The following is a 16,910-nucleotide window of genomic DNA, read 5'->3' as shown; positions in this document are numbered from 1 at the left end:
CCACAGACATCATTTATCCCATCATAGGCAAAGCACCACCCACTATCCGCAGACAAGTAGCCGCCGAGATAGAAAGATCAAAACAAATGAATGATCCCCGACACCCATTGCATATGCACCGAAAACAACGTGTCCGGCTGAAATCCCGTAGGAGTTTCATTGAAACTACTGAAGAGCTCGCCACCAAGCCCGCCGCAAGGCGGCTATCTCTTTGGGAAGAAATGGTGCCACACTCCACAATGGAACTACTTGAGGAGGGATCTGCAGGATTTCAACTACCTTTTACAACTTGGAGGTCATTAAACCGGCTGCGTACTGGAGTAACTGGGTGCAAATCAAACCTATTTAAATGGGGTTACAGTGATAGCGATAGGTGTGAATGAGGAGCAATACAGGACTCGGACCACCTACTGATTTGCCCAGATATGTCTATAACATGCACTAAAGATGATATTTTGAAAGTCAATGACAAAGCAAACTACGTTGCTAATTACTGGGAAGGGAAGATATAATTGGTGCATCCGGATACGGAAGAAGAAGAAACCATCGGTCGCGTCAGTGTCCGCGTATACCAAACAATTACAATTTTCTGCAGCAACTGTAATACACAGAAAATTCCCAATGCCGGTAATTGGTCGGCCTGTCAGTAGTCGTTTCAAAAAAACATCTGGGAACTGGATTCCGTGTTCCAACATTAAAAATACGCTATGTGATCAAAAGTATCTGGACACCCACAAACACACACGTTTTTCATATTAGGTGCATTGTGCTCCCACCTACTGCCAGGTACTACATATCAGCGACCTCAGTAGTCGTTAGACATCGTGAGAGAGCAGAAGTAGGCGCTCCGCAGGACTCACGGATTTCGAACGTGGTTAGGTGATTGGATGTCACTTGTGTCATACCTCTGTACGCGAGATTTACACACTCCAAAACATCCCTAGGTCCACTGTTTCCGGTGTGATAGTGAAGCGGAAACGTGAAGGGACACGTTCAGCACAAAAGCGTACAGACCGACCTCGTTTGTTGAGTTGAGGAGGGTCGTAATGTATAATAGACAGACACACATCGAGACCATCACACAGAAATTCTAAACTGCATCAGGATCCGCTGCATGTACTATGACAGTTACGCAGGAGGTGAGAAAGCATGGATTTCATGGTCGAGAGGCTGCTGACTAGCCACACATCACGCCGGTAAATTCCAAACCACGTCTCGCTTGGTGTAAGGAGTGTAAACATTGGACGACTGAACTGTGAAAAACGTGGCGTGGAGTGACGAATCACGGTCCACAATGCGGCCATCCGATGGAGGGTGTGGGTATGGCGAATGCGAGGTGAACGTCATCTGCCAGCGTGTGTAGTGTAAACAGTAAAATACGGAGGCGGTGTTGTTATGGTGTGGTCGCGTTTCTCATGTAGGGGGCTTGCACGTCTTGTTGTTTTGCGTGGCACTATCACAGGACAGGCCTACATTGATTTTTTAAGCACCTTCTTGCTTCCCAATTGAAGAGCAATTCGGGGATGGCGACTGTATCTTTCAATACGATCGAGCACCTATTGATAATGCGCGGCCTGTGGTAAAGTGGTTACACGACAAGAACATCCCTGTAATGGACTCGCCTGCACAGAGTCCTCTCCGGAATCCTTTAGAGCACCTTTGGGATGTTTTGGAACGACGTCTTCGTGCCAGGCCTTACCAACCGACATCTATACCTCTCCTCAGTGAAGCACTCTGTGATGAATGGGCTGCCATTCTCCAAGAAAACTTCTGGCGCCTGGTTGAACGTATTAGGCTAAGGGTGGGCCAACACCATATTCAATTCCAGCAAGGCGACACGAACTTTTAAGTTATTTTCAACCAGCTGTCTGGATACTTTTGATCACATAGTGTAGGTCATGACGGCTGATATAAGCGAACGGTCAAATCTCTCCATATCCAAACGAAGTAAGACTGTTTTTCTGCTTAGCTGCCTCGAAAAACATCAGAAGTGGTCGATATCACTGATCTTTCCACCTATTCATTACATATACTAATATTACACTACTGGCCATTAAAATTGCTACACCAAGAAGAAATGCAGATGATAAACGGGTATTCATTGGACAAATATTTTATACTAGAACTGACATGTGATTAAATTTTCACGCAACTTGGCTGCATAGATCCTGAGAAATCTGTACCGAGAACAACCACCTCGGGCCGTAATAATGGCCTTGATACGCCTGGGCATTGAGTCAAACAGAGCTTGGATGGAGTGTACAGGTACAGATGCCCATGCAGCTTCAGCACGATACCACAGTTCATCAAGAGTAGTGACTGGCGTATTGTGACGAGCCAGTTGCTCGTCCACCATTGACCAGACATTTTCAGTTGGTGATAGATCTGGAAAATGAGCTGGCCAGTGCAGCAATCGAACATTTTCTGTATCCAGAAAGGCCCGTACAGGACCTGCAACATGCCGTCGTGCGTTATCATACTGAAAAGGAAATATATCGTAGGGATCGAAGGAAGGGTAGAGTCACAGATCGTAACACATCTGAAATGTAACATCCACTGTTCAAAGTGCTGTAATTGGGAACAAGAGGTGACCGAGACGTTTAACCAATGGCACGCCATACCATCATGCCGGGTGATACGCCAGTATGGCGATGACGAATACACGCTTCCAATGTGCGTTTACCACGATGTCGCCAAACACGGATGCGACCATCATGATGCTGCAAACAGAACCTGGATTCATTCTAAAAAATGACTTTTGCCATTCGTGCACCCAGGTTCGTCGTTGAGCACACTATCGCAGGCTCTCCTGCCTGTGATGCAGCGTCAAGGGTAACCGCAGCCATGATCTCCGAGCTGATAGTCTATGCTGCTGCAAACGTCATCGAACTGTTAGTGCAGATGGTTGTTGTCTTGCAAACGTCCCCATCTGTTGACTCAGGGATCGAGACGTGGCTGCACGATCCGTTACAGCCATGCGCATAAGATGCCTGTCATCTCGACTGCTAGTGATACGAGGCCGTCGGTATCCAGAACGGCGTTCCGTATTACCCTCCTGAACCCAACGATTTCATATTCTGCTAACAGTCATTCGATCTCGACCAACGCGAGCAGCAATGTTGCTATACGATAAACCGCAATCGCGATAGGATACAGTCCGACCTTTATCAAAGTCGGAAACCTGATGGTACGCATTTCTTCTCCTTACACGAGGCATCACAACAACGTTTCACCAGCCAACGCCGGTCAACTGCTGTTTCAGTATGAGATTGGACTGGATTGTTTGGGGGAAGAGACTAGACAGCGAGGTCATTGGTCTCATCGGATTAGGGAGAGACGGGGAAGGAAGTCGGCAGTGCCCTTTCAAAGGAACCATCCCGGCATTTGCCTGGAGCGATTTAGGGAAATCACGGAAAACCTAAATCAGGATGGTCGGACGCGGGATTGAACCGTCGTCCTCCCGAATGCGAGTCCAGTGCGCTAACCACTGCGCCACCTCGCTCGGTATGAGTATGAAAAATCGGTTGGAAACTTCCCTCATGTCAGCACGTTGTAGGTGTAGCCACCAGCGCCAACCTTGTGTGAATGCTCTGAAAAGCTAATCATTTGCATATCATATTATCTTCTTCCTGTCGGTTAAATTTCGCGTCTGTAGCACGTCGTCTTCGTGGTTTAGCAATTTTGATGGCCAGTTGTTGTTGTTGTGGTCTTCAGTCCTGAGACTGGTTTGATGCAGCTCTCCATGCTATTGTATCCTGTGCTAGCTTCTTCATCTCCCAGTACCTACTGCAACCTACATCCTTCTGAATCTGCTTAGTGTATTCATCTCTTGGTCTCCCTCTACGATTTTTACCCTCCAATGCAAAATTGGTGATCCCTTGATGCCTCACAGCATGTCCCACCAACCAATCCCTTCTTCTGGTCAAGTTGTGCCACAAACTTCTCTTCTCCCCAATCCTATTCAATACTTCCTCCTTAGTTATGTGATCTACCCATCTAATCTTCAGCATTATTCTGTAGCACCACACTTCGAAAGCTTCTATTCTCTTCTTGTCCAAACTATTTATTGTGCATGTTTCACTTCCATACATGGCTACACTCTATACAAATAGTTTCAGAAACGACTTACTGACACTTAAATCTATGCTCGATGTTAACAAATTTCTCTTCTTCAGAAACGCTTTCCTTGCCATTGCCAGTCTACATTTTATATCCTCTCTACTTCGACCATAATCAGTTATTTTGCTCCCCAAATAGCAAAACTCCTTTACTACTTTAAGTGTCTCATTTCCTAATCTATTTCCCTCAGCATCACTCGACTTAATTTGACTACATTCCATTATCCTCGTTTTGCTTTTGTTGATGTTCATCTTATACCCTCCTTTCAAGACACTGTCCATTCCGATCAACTGCTCTTCCAAGTCCTTTGCTGTCTAAATGTCATCGGCAAACCTCAAAGTTTTATTTCTTCTCCATGGATTTTAATAGCTACTCCGAATTTTTCTTTTGTTTCCTTTACTGATTGCTCAATATACAGATTGAATAACATCGGGGAGAGACTACAACCCTGTCCTACTCCCTTCCCAACAACTGCTCCCCTTTCATGTCCCTCGACTCTTCTAACTGCCATCTGGTTTCTGTACAAATTGTAAATAGCCTTTCGCTCCCTGTATTTTACGCCTGCCACCTTTAGAATTTGAAAGAGAGTATTCCAGTCAACATTGTCAACGCTTTCTCCAAGTCTACAAATGCTAGAAACGTAGGTTTTCCCTTCCTTAATCTAGCTTCTAAGATAAGTCGTGGGGTCAGTATTGCCTCACGTGTTCCAACATTTCTGCGGAATCCAAACTGATCTTCCCCAAGGTCGGCTTCTACTAGTTTTTCCATTCGTCTGTAAAGAATTCGCGTTAGTATTTTGCAGCAGTGACTTATTAAACTGATTGTTCGGTAATTTTCACATCTGTCAACACCTGTTTTCTTTGGGATTGGGGTTATTATATTCTTCTTGAAGTCTGGGGGTATTTCGCCTGCCTCATACATCTTGCTCACCAGATGGTAGAGTTTTGTCAGGACTGGCTCTCCCAAGGCTGTCAGTAGTTCCAATGGAATGTTGTCTACTCCCGGGGCCTTGTTTCGACTCAGGTCTTTCAGTGCTCTGTCAAACTCTTTACGCAGTATCGTATCTCCCATTTCATTTTCACCTACATCCTCTTCCATTTCCATAATATTGTCCTCAAGTACATCGCCCTTGTATAGACCCTCTATATACTCCTTCCACCTTTCTGCTTTTCCTTCTTTGCTTAGGACTGGGTTTCCATCTGAGCTCTTGCTGTTCATACAAGTGGTTCTCTTCTCTCCAAAGGTCTCTTTAATTTTCCTGTAGGCAGTATCTATCTTACCCCTAGTGAGATAAGCCTCTACATCCTTACATTTGTCCTCTAGCCATCGCTGCTTAGTCATTTTGCACTTCCTGTCGATCTCATTTTTGAGGCGTTTTTATTCCTTTTTGCCTGCTTCATTTACTGCATTTTTATATTTTTTTCCTTTCGTCAATTAATTCAATATTTGTTCTGTTACCCAAGGATTTCTATTAGCCCTCGTCTTTTTACCTACTTGATCCTCTGCTGCCTTCACTACTTCATCCCTCAGAGCTATCCATTCTTCTTCTACTGTATTTCTTTCCCCCATTCCTGTCAATGGTTCCCTTATGCTCTCCCTGAAACTCTGTACAACCTCTGGTTCTTTCAGTTTATCCAGGTCCCATGTCCTTAAATTCCCACCTTTTTGCAGTTTCTTCAGTTTTAATCTACAGGTCATAACCAATAGATTGTGGTCAGAGTCCACATCTGCCCCTGGAAATGTCTTACAATTTAAAACCTGTTTCCTAAATCTCTGTCTTACCATTATATAATCTATCAGATACCTTTTAGTATCTCCAGGCTTCTTCCATGTATACAGCCTTCTTTTATGATTTTTGAACCAAGTGTTAGCTATGATTAAGTTGTGCTCTGTGCAAAATTCTACCAGGCGGCTTCCTCTTTCATTTCTTTGCCCCAGTCCATATTCACCTACTACGTTTTCTTCTCTCCCTTTTCCTACTACCGAGTTCCATTCACCCATGACTATTACATTTTCGTCTCCCTTCACAATCTGAATAATTTCTTTTATTTGATCATACATTTCTTCAATTTCTTCGTCATCTGCAGAGCTAGTTGGCATATAAACTTGTGCTACTGTAGTAGGCGTGGGCTTCGTATCTATCTTGGCCACAATAATGCGTTCACTATGCTGTTTATAGTAGCTTACCCGCATTCCTATTTTCCTATTCATTATTAAACCTACTCCTGCATTACCCCTATTTGATTTTGTGTTTATAACCCTGTAGTCACCTGACCAAAAGTCTTGTTCCTCCTGCCACCGAACTTCACTAATTCCCACTATATCTAACTTTAACCTATCCATTTCCCTTTTTAAATTTTCTAACCTACCTGCCCGATTAAGGGATCTGACATTCCACGCTCCGATCCGTAAAATGCCAGTTTTCTTTCTCCTGATAACGACATCCTCCTGAGTATTCCCCGCCCGGAGATCCGAATGGGGGACTATTTTACCTCCGGAATATTTTACCCAAGAGGATGCCATCATCATTTAATCATACAGTAAAGCTGCATGCCCTCGGGAAAAATTACAGCTGTAGTTTCCCCTTGCTTTCAGCCGTTCGCAGTACCAGCACAGCAAGGCCGTTTTGGTTATTGTTACAAGGCCAGATCAGTCAATCATCCAGACTGTTGACCCTGCAACTACTGAAAAGGCTGCTGCCGCTCTTCAGGAACCACACGTTTCTCTGGCCTCTCAACAGATACCCCTCCGTTGTGGTTGCACCTACGGTGCAGCTATCTGTATCGCTGAGGCACGCAAGCCTTCCCACCGACGGCAAGGTCCATTGTTCATGGTCCATGGGGGGGAGGGGGGATATGGGGGTATGGGGGGGGGGGATGGCCAGTAGTGCATTATTTTATTTTGAATATTAGTTGTGCCGCGATCGTACCGGTGATACATTGTGCTATATTTGTTGATGATCTTTTCGTTAACTGAGTATCATAGTCCGAAAGTACTCTTGCTACTCTAAAGGTGGACGTGACCGTTCTTTGGTCATTGGTATTAGTAGTTCCTTTCATAATCATATAATAATAAACATACTACCAACTTCACATCTTCCTCTTCTCATGACCGAATGGATTCATTGTGATAGTGATATACGGTCCTGCAAGGCTTCATCTAGGTGCATATCTATGTTACTTATAGGCATATTCCCTTCAAGTCGTTACTCACAGAACAACCTTATCCTCGCAAGACTACTCCTTTTACTTAAAATACTAATAAAACATATGTTATTTCCCTTACTCTAACCGTTCAGAGGAATAAAATATAGAAAACATTTATCATTTACCTTTCGTACAACATACACACACAATATGGATATTTTATCTTTATTTCATCTCATTTACCCGGTAACACAGATATTAACCTATTCAAAACTTTGCTACTTACTTAACTGCTAATATCCATTTATACAACGTTCTACCTCCGTTGTAGAAAATATTTATTTATTAGGTAACATTATTACATCATATAAATTCATGAACTCCTACATGTTAACAAGATCCATAGCACTCTTTGTTATTCAGCAACCTCTATGTAGTCTACTTAAAATATTTTGAGTCATTTTCCGTTATCAATAAAGCTTCATTCAATATTACCGCATTTATTCTTATTAAATATTATTAGCTCATTAGAACACTCCTTTGACTGCTTTATTCCAGTTTTATTCATCTAACTGTTAAGGGAGAAGTGGCGAAAAATTCTTCGATTGGTAGTCAATTAAGCACTGTTTGCTCCTCTTTATATCAAACAGCTACTTATCCTCGCTGATGAGAACCATAATGTGAGAGTTGTTAAGGAAGCAACTCAAATCACCTGACAATCCAGGTAGAAGTTGGCAGAAAAATCACTAAGTGTAAGATTGTCAGATTACGCAAAAGGTGTCAATTTGAAGTCGAAGGATAAAGAACTGGAGGATATGTAGCTACCCCACCACACAGTATCCGCCCATCAGGAACAGGCCGGTGTATGATTCGTCACAACCCGAGATATCTGAGGAATGTTTCAATAAGTTCTGCGTGACCTAGGGCCGTACTGAGAGGCAGCCGGGACGCACTATCAGGCTTGCGAGAGCCAGACGCGGCGTGATAGTGAACCGGCACTTACGTCAACAGGAAACGTGAGTCCACTCACGTGTCTGCCTATTTGCCTGCAGTAATTACTGACAGCATCAAGACACATCTCAAAACCTTCAGATGTTGGAGCCCCCGCCCCACCCCCCCCCCCCCCCCAACCCCAAACACACACACACGTTCTAGGAATTTAAAATGGCCTTCACGAACTGTTTCGCCACTTTCGGATAATAAAGTTTTGGGTTTACAAGTGTTCCGTCTCAGAAGCTGTAAGCATTGTTTTTTATTGCAATTAAACGTTAATCTGTTATTTGAAAGTCACGTGCAGAGTTACTGCGCACCGTGTTAGCAACATCATTTACATTACGTTTCATGTCTTTCACAATGACAATTGTGTCATCTTCAAAGAGAACAATTTTTCAGTCAGCTGTCATGTTTAGCGGCAGATCAAGAAAAGAAATTGATCCAGAACGGAACTCTGTGGAACCCCCTCCCCCTTTACATGACCCCAGTCACATTCAAACTTTTGTGTTGGCGCTGTTTGTTGGCACTGAAGGACAACCTAATGCTTCCAACTTTCCAGAAATTAAGTGAACCGCTGTTGAGCTGTTTCTCTAGTTTGACAATGTTCCAACATACGCAAAACTATTTTATGGTCCACACAGTCAAATGTTATCCATACTGTGTACATTAGCTGTAGCCATCTCTAGAAGATTAACGAAATGTTGGTGTCGATGCATTCCTTAGACGGGGAACGGCCGTTTGCCCTTGTTAGAAGTATGGGAAATCTGATGATGACCACATGGTGAAGTATGGCAGATGAGAACTACCAGAAACGTTACAGGACAAGTGGAAAGCAGCACGAGCTCAGCCCGTTATAGGTAGTGTTGCCAGGACCAAAAACAGAACAGTCGGACACACCGTTGTATTAGCCACACATTTTCCTCTAAAAGCCGAACTACTTACTTTAAACAGAAGTAGTCAGTTGGATATCTTCAACCGTTTATTAATAATCAATTAGAATCAGTTTTTGCTAGACCAACCTTAAAAGTGCTTAAAAAAAAGATTGCTCAGTTAACAGCATCATAATTTGGTAATTGTGATAACAACTAAGTGCTTATCCTTCGTAATTGCTCACCTAAAATAATGGCATCTTAAAATAAAGTAAAAATGTCCACATTCAGTAACTGTTCCGTCGGTTTTTGGTAGTATATTTTATACGCTATGAATGGAAATACATGCAGCACTGATGTGATATTCTACAATATGTATTATTTATTTCACAAACCTGTTTTCGGCTGTTACGCTGTCATTAGGTACAAAGATAAATGTGTGGTGCAATGAAACGTTTTTGGATCAAAGATTTTAAACTAGTGCATCTAAGATATCACCATTTCCAGAGATGAAAAATGTTAATGTTAGATTTAGAAATCAAACTAAAGGGATTATTTCAGTGTAAATACGATGTAAGATTATTTAGCAAAGATAAAATATGTGACACATTAATTGATAGTCTATATACAAAATACAGCAGTTCCTGACCCATGCTATTCCTTAATGTTGTCATCACCCTGTTCATTGTACTAAATGAACTTTCCACACTGCAAGTCGAAACGAGAATGCAGAGTACACATTCAGCGAGTGACCGTAGTGCTTCGTAGCCGATGTCGGCTCTCAGAATGAAAGAAGCAACATTAGAAGACGTATCGTCTAATTTATTACTAACAACGTACCTAAAAGAATGCAAGCCTGCAATAACAGGGTCGACGTTTGTAAGTCCCAAAATCAAGCACAGTTCTTTACAATCATTATCACTAAACACTAGAAATTTTTTAAAACTTTCAAAATATGCGCTTAGTTCTATCACTTACATCGCCTTCTCATGAAACAGATGTTCAGTTTCATCAATCATACTTTTAGCAAATTTCCTTGCGCTTTTCATAGCTTAAATCTGCTCCTCTACGTTCGTGAATAGCACACCTTTAACTTCTGTTGCGTCCTCCTGCAGTTTTTTAATTTTATTAAGAGTTTCATTTTCTGCACTATTTCCATCGCAGTCACAAAGACAGTCGATGTGTCTTAAATGTTCCAGAAACAAGTAGAGGGATTTGCGAAATTAAGTGATTGTCTCTGCAAAACTTTACGTAAGTTTGACACGGCATTTAACTTATCGTCTAAAATCACTAAATCAATGAAATTGGAATTCATCATTTCTAACAAGATTCCTCCCGCTAAACTTGTTAAATCCGCGCTGTCCTTGTGTATGTGTTCACATGCCATTATAATTCTCTTGTAGGTTAGGAAAATAGCATGAACTGTGCGATAGGTACTTAACCATAGGATGTCAACAGCTTCGGGTATTTTTAAAACAGGTTGCTCTAAAGCACACTGAATTTCATACAAAACATTTTCTCGTTTGGAAGAACCATGAAAAAGTTTGTAAATGTCTTTAACAACATGTAATGTGCGTTGTATAATAGGGTGTTTATTCCTAGAGTTGGTGGCAGCAATTGACAAAACATGTGCTCTACAGTGAATGTATGGCAGCTTGTGGCCCTTCCTCTCTGAGACAGAACCACTAAAATTAGCACTGTCGAAAGAACAAGATAATAATCTGTCCTAAGAAAGTTTTCTTTTCTTTAGTTCAGTATCAGTAGCAAGACTCTTTCCGTATTTGACGATGTGTAGGCCACTTTTGCAGGGTTTAACTGTCAGTGCAATATGGTGATCTTTACAAAATAGTTTCGTTGCTGAAAGTTTCGTCTACAGAAAGAAAAAGGCGGACAGTGCTTCCACACCGGTGGCATCAGTGATTTGGCAGGTATCTTCAGTAAGAGCCAATCATACTGCTCCGTTCATTCACAAGCCATACTTTGTGCCGGGATGTAGGAGCCTCTACTTAGCGGTGAGAGCTTTTCCATTTCAGAGATGTCTGTTGAAAGCAGAGTTGTTTGCATGTCTGTTGCATTATTTGGGTAATTTACGAGTAGTTCGTGGGTCTGTATGCTGTGTGTAGTGACCACAAGAACGTCAGGGCGAGTGCTTTGTATCAGTGTAATGAATAAACTACGTGAAATCCATTCCTAAATAAACTGTTCCAAGACAAATAAAGTACCGTCATTGCTACCGAGCAGCCTGCAGCAGGCTGAGTCCTTTTCCCGCCATTTTCCGCAGACCGCCATGGGACAATAGTGACCTCTAGTTGCAGTACTGTGTACTAGATCAGTTGGACTCCAGACCTCATGGTGAACACACTGGATGGAGCTGCTGCCTCAGATTGTTTAAATAAAGACTGCCTGCTAAATAAAGGCTTACATCCATCCCATCCAGCACAGACTGAGGCCTTTTCCAGCCAATTCCAAGGAAGAAGTGGCGGTCGGACGACTCAGGATAGTGGAGGTAGCCCAACTGACCTTTTTTCACCAATATCTTGGATCCGCCATCTCGAATAAATTTGGCAACAATGCAGAGTGGTGTGGCACCACCCATGCCGCCTTCTGATATTACCATTGGCACACACGTGGGTCGTTGGTTGCAGAAGCACATCGTTGAGAGTTTTCGAAGCACTGTGTGTTCAATCATACTTTTACGTTGTCCAGCATTAAAGTGTGATGTTAGTTCTGCCACAGTTCGTGTTTATATCGATAATACGATGGTGGTCACAACGCTCTAGCTGACCAGTGTACAATGAGATGAGGAGTCATGGGATACCTCCTAATATCGTGTCGGACCTCCTTTTGCCTAGTGTACTGCAGCAACTCTACATGGCATGGACCCGACAAGTCGTTGGAAGTCCTCTGCAGAAATACAAAGCCATGCCGTCTCTATGGCCATCGATAACTGCGAATGAGTTGCTGGTGCAGGATTTTGTGTACGAAATGACATCTCGATTATGTTCCACAAATGTTCAAATGGATTCGTGTTGGGCGATGTGTGTGGCCAAATCGCTCGCTCGATTTGTCCAGAACGTTCTGCAGTTCAGTCGTGAACGTGGTCCAGCGTCAAGACGCGTTGTCACCCATAATAATTTCATCGTTTTATCGGAACATGAAGTCCACTAACATCTGCAAATGGTCTCCATGTAGCCGAACATAACCATTTCCAGTCATTGATTGGTTCAGTGTACAACTGAACCCACTCCCCACCATTATGGAGGGTTGCACAGTGTCTTATTGACAACTTGGATCCATGGTTTCATAGGGTCTGCGCCACTCTCGAATCCTACCATCAGCTCTTACCAACTGAAATCGGGACTCATCTGATAAGGCCACGGTTTTCCAATCGTCTAGGGTCTAACCGATATGGCTCAGGAGCCAAGGAGAGGTGCTGCAGGCGATGTCGTGCTGTTAGCAAAGGCACTCGCGTCGGTCGTCTGCTGCCACAGTCCATTAACACCAAATTTCGGCGCACTGTGCTAACGGATACTTTCATCGTACGACTCACATTGATTTCTACGGTATTTCATGGAGTGTTGCTTGTCTGTTAGCACTGACAATTCCACTCAAACGCCGCTGCTAACAGTCGTTAGGTGAAGGCTATCGACAACTACGTCGTCCGTGATGAGAGATAATGTCTGTGATTTGGTATTATCGTCACAGTCTTGACACTGTGGATCGCGCAATACTGAATTTCCTAAAAATTTTCGAAATGGAATGTCCTATGCGTCTACCATCGCTATACCGGAATTAACAGATTCTGAATGTGGAGATAATCACATCCGAAACCTTCTCAACACGAATCACCCGAGTACAAATGACAGCTCCACCAATATGTGCATATCGCTATCCCATGACTTTTGTCACCTAAGTGTAAAGTGAGTAAATTTTCAGGCAGTTAAATATAATCCGTATTCTCATAAAACTATATACTGGCTGTCCAAGAAATACTGTATCACCTCTTTTCTAGACAACTGAATGTCCAACTGCTTTCCAGTAGAGCACGTTATAGGCAAACTATTAAGAGCGAACTGAATAGTGAATCTCACTCACATTCTGTGTTATGTGCATGAAACTAGAGGAGACCTAGTAGGCGTAAGTATTTCAGTTGGGAAGTTGGTACGAAATTAGTGTCGTTGAATTTAGCCCTCCAAATTAACATTTTTTCTTTAAAGTTTTTTTTTTTTGTATGTTCGAATAGATTGTATCTTCGAAACAATTATCCTTGGTGCGACGGGTTGAAAAACTCTTAAGGATAGAAATACGACTTGTGTAGGTTTATGTGTGTCCTTAAAATTTCTTGTTGATGATACAGTGAGAAACAAAGACATTGTTCCATTTTAACAGTAAAAAGTTTATGCTTTTTAAACAGAAAATGGTGTTTTAGAAATTCTGAAGTTGATTACATTTCCTTCAGATTCCAGGTAATACGAAGTACACTACTTATTTCGTCCGCAATAATTTGTGTGAAGCTTGTTTTAACCGAAAGAAAGCATATGAACCGTTTGGTTAAGTTTAGAAACACCAACTAAAAGTAAAAATTATTTAGCTAAGTAACTGAAAAAAGCATGTCGTAAGTTTGCTCTGTATAAGCGACGAGATACTAAATATAATTTTTTTGTGGAATAGGTGTAACCCAGAAACAGCTTTGCTATCGGACAGCAATTTTTTGCCATTAATGTAATGGCTCTTCACTGGCGGAAGGGAAGAGAATGTTTTTACAATATCGTGTCCTCGGTACAAATAACTAAATATATCATCTGGATTGAAGGACGATTATGGCTTAACATCCCGTCGACGACGAGGGTATTACAAACGAATCACAAGTTCGGACTGACGAAAATCGGCAGTCTTTCATTTTCTAATAGCGTCTCGACATTTACGTTAAGCGATCCAGGAAAAACCACGGAAAACTTTAATCTGGATGGCGAGGCAAGGATTTTAACCACCGTGCTCCAGAATGCGAGTCAGTTGTGTTAATTGGGTATGAAGGAGACAGTATTATGAAACGAACAAGTATAATTTCTGTTGTGAGTCTATCGTATCTCGCCGTTAGTCATCAGACGCTTACCTTTCATAATTTGCTTATCTCCATGTTGGCTTGGGGCTTGGATGATAATTAAAAAAAGCAAGGTCTGTTACCAAACGTATTTAATAAATATCTCTTAAAGCTTTCTTAAAGCTCATATTCTTCGTTGAGTGCAGAAATTATTATTTCACGATTGCAGTTTCAGCCTTTGGACCAGTTTCAAGTGGTACTGCAAAAGACTGTGCGCCAGCACATGCCAGACTTAAAATTCTCCGACATGTAAGTATGTCTTCGTCAAAAATAAGCCGTTTTATTGCAGTAACATTAATCGACTACGATGTTATGTGCATCTTGAAATGATGTAAATTACGTGAAATGTCACCAACGTTAACATCTTTCAAACAAATCAATCTTCTAACGCACTTTAAATTCTTCATTTGTGTGGCCATAGTGTCCATAGTTGCTTTACAATTCTTGAGGGGATTTTTGTTCTGTCGTTGCAGCTTTTTTTCACCAGATGCGTTTCGCTTTATTGAGGTAAGTCATCATCAGTGGTCTGTAATTAAGTTATTTATATTTTGATTTGCTTTTAGATCGAGAAACACTTCGTTAAGAATAAGTTTTCTTTGTACTTACGGTTATTTTCAGTTGATTTCTCGCTTTCATCGGGAAATGCCGTGTACTAGCACATCGTTTTTTTTTTCTGCGTTAGACACTGATAATTTTGGTCTACTTTTTAGTAGTTCAGCAGCACTATGTATTTCTTATGTTTTTCACAACATTCTTTTATTCACACCACTGTATTCTTTTTGTTTTTGCACTTCTAAATAAGTGTTGTGGTTTGTGTTTTGTAGTGTTGCTAACATAACTTTGTCTTTGACCTACAACGTTTTTATATTAGATTATTGTGTGTGCGTAATTCTATTTAACTATGTTTCTGTCTATTTATGAACTGTGTAAGAGTAGGGAAGGAATAGCGATGGAGGGATTTTTTGTGTAGGGGAGGGCAAACCATGATGAGTGGAGATAAGTGTATGGCAGTGTGATGGAATGTGAGTTAGAGAAGGTGCAGAGCGAGAAGTGGAATGAAATTGTGAGTGGGAGGGTGGGTTGTGGGAGAGAGGGAAGCGGTGAAGGACGGAAAAGGCTCTTTTCGTTTTCAAGTAATTTCATCAATTATTTTATATAGAGTCTGGTTTCCAATGTTTATTTGGTCATTGAGCAATTTATTTTGTGTTAATCCTTTTTGTATGTGGAAATTTTTTTGGAAAGGGAGGAGGTGTCTGTCTTTACTGATTTTTATGATATTGATATGTTTTTCAACATTGCTTGGTCCATGGTGTTCTTGTTTTAGATGATCCGCGATTGTTGAATGATTTGTACCATATTTAAATGCTCTGATGTGTCGAATGTCCTGCCAGTCAATCCTATGTATATCTTCTCACAATCTCTGCAACTGAACTGATAGATTCCAGATTGTTAATATCTGGCTGGTTTTGATTTCAATTTTGGGATGTGCTATGGTATGGAATTGTTGGTTTTATAAGCAATGTTTATGCCTTGTTTTCTGAATATGTCAAATGTCTCTGAGCACTATGGGACTTAACATCTATGGTCATCAGTCCCCTAGAACTTAGAACTACTTAAACCTAAGTAACCTAAGGACATCACACAACACCCAGCCATCACGAGGCAGAGAAAATCCCTGACCCCGCCGGGAATCGAACCCGGGAACCCGGGCGTGGGAAGAGAGAACGTTACCGCACGACCACGAGATGCAGGCGTTTCTGAATATGTTAGCTATTTCATGTGTGAACTTGGTGTGGTAGGTCACTGTATGCCTTTTCTTGTTGTTGTTGTTGTTGTTGTCCAGGTTGTATGGATTTGTGTGGTCTGGTTAATTTTTTCATTATTTGTCTCTTTATTTTTTTGTTTAGTTTGTGTACCGTTGTTTCTTTGTGTCCATTTTTGATGGTATTTGTTTTATAATGGCTTACTCTTTCTGGTAATCAGAAGTGTTTAAGGGGATGTTGTTAAGCTGTTTAGCATGTATCTTTTTGCTATTTATTACGAGGGTGTGCTGAAAAGTAATGCCTCCGACTCTTAAAGATTTTTAAACAAAACAGACCTTATTAGCATTCTACATCTTTATTCTTCACGTGAAGACATTTATTCCTCAACATTGTCACCCTAGAAACGAACACATTTCTCCGAACGAGATCCGTGTGTTGATACCGTCACTGTAGAATGTGTGACATTTTTCACGGAGCCACAACGTAACTTCTGCTTGCACCACTTCACCATTATCAAAGTGAGGTCCTAGAAGGCGTTTCTTAGGTCTTGGAAACAGATGAAAATCGGATAAGGCCAAGAGAGTGATCGATGACAAAGAATCCAAGGCGTTGGGTGGTTGCAGATGGTGCAGCGCTCGTATGATCTTCATTGTCATGCTGAAGGAGAGCGTTCTCCATGTGTGGCACAACATTTCGAATTCAAAACCTGATTACAGCACTCTGGTTCTCACGCACCGAAATAGTTACATCACACACCACCATGTTACACGCTATAGTTCGTAGCTCTCTAGTGACCAAGGACTGCAAATATATCTAGACATAGAGAATAAAGATGTAGAATGTAGAATGTTTGTTTTACTTTGTTTGTTTGTTTTACTTGAAAGACTTTCAGAGTTTTCACACAAAAAATTCTGAGGCA

At 41.7% G+C, this 16,910-nt stretch overlaps 1 protein-coding gene across 1 annotated transcript in view; it reads left to right on the top strand.

Moving 5' to 3' along the window:
* The window catches only part of LOC126298634 (uncharacterized), a 210,460-nt gene that overhangs the window by 174,415 nt on the left and 19,135 nt on the right, over positions 1–16,910 (top strand). The window lies entirely within an intron of this gene.

This window comes from Schistocerca gregaria, chromosome X, assembly GCF_023897955.1.
Source record: "Schistocerca gregaria isolate iqSchGreg1 chromosome X, iqSchGreg1.2, whole genome shotgun sequence".
Taxonomy (NCBI): Eukaryota; Metazoa; Arthropoda; class Insecta; order Orthoptera; family Acrididae; genus Schistocerca; species Schistocerca gregaria.
The sequence above is the reverse complement of the archived record's forward strand: the minus strand, read 5'-3'. Positions and strand labels throughout refer to the sequence as shown.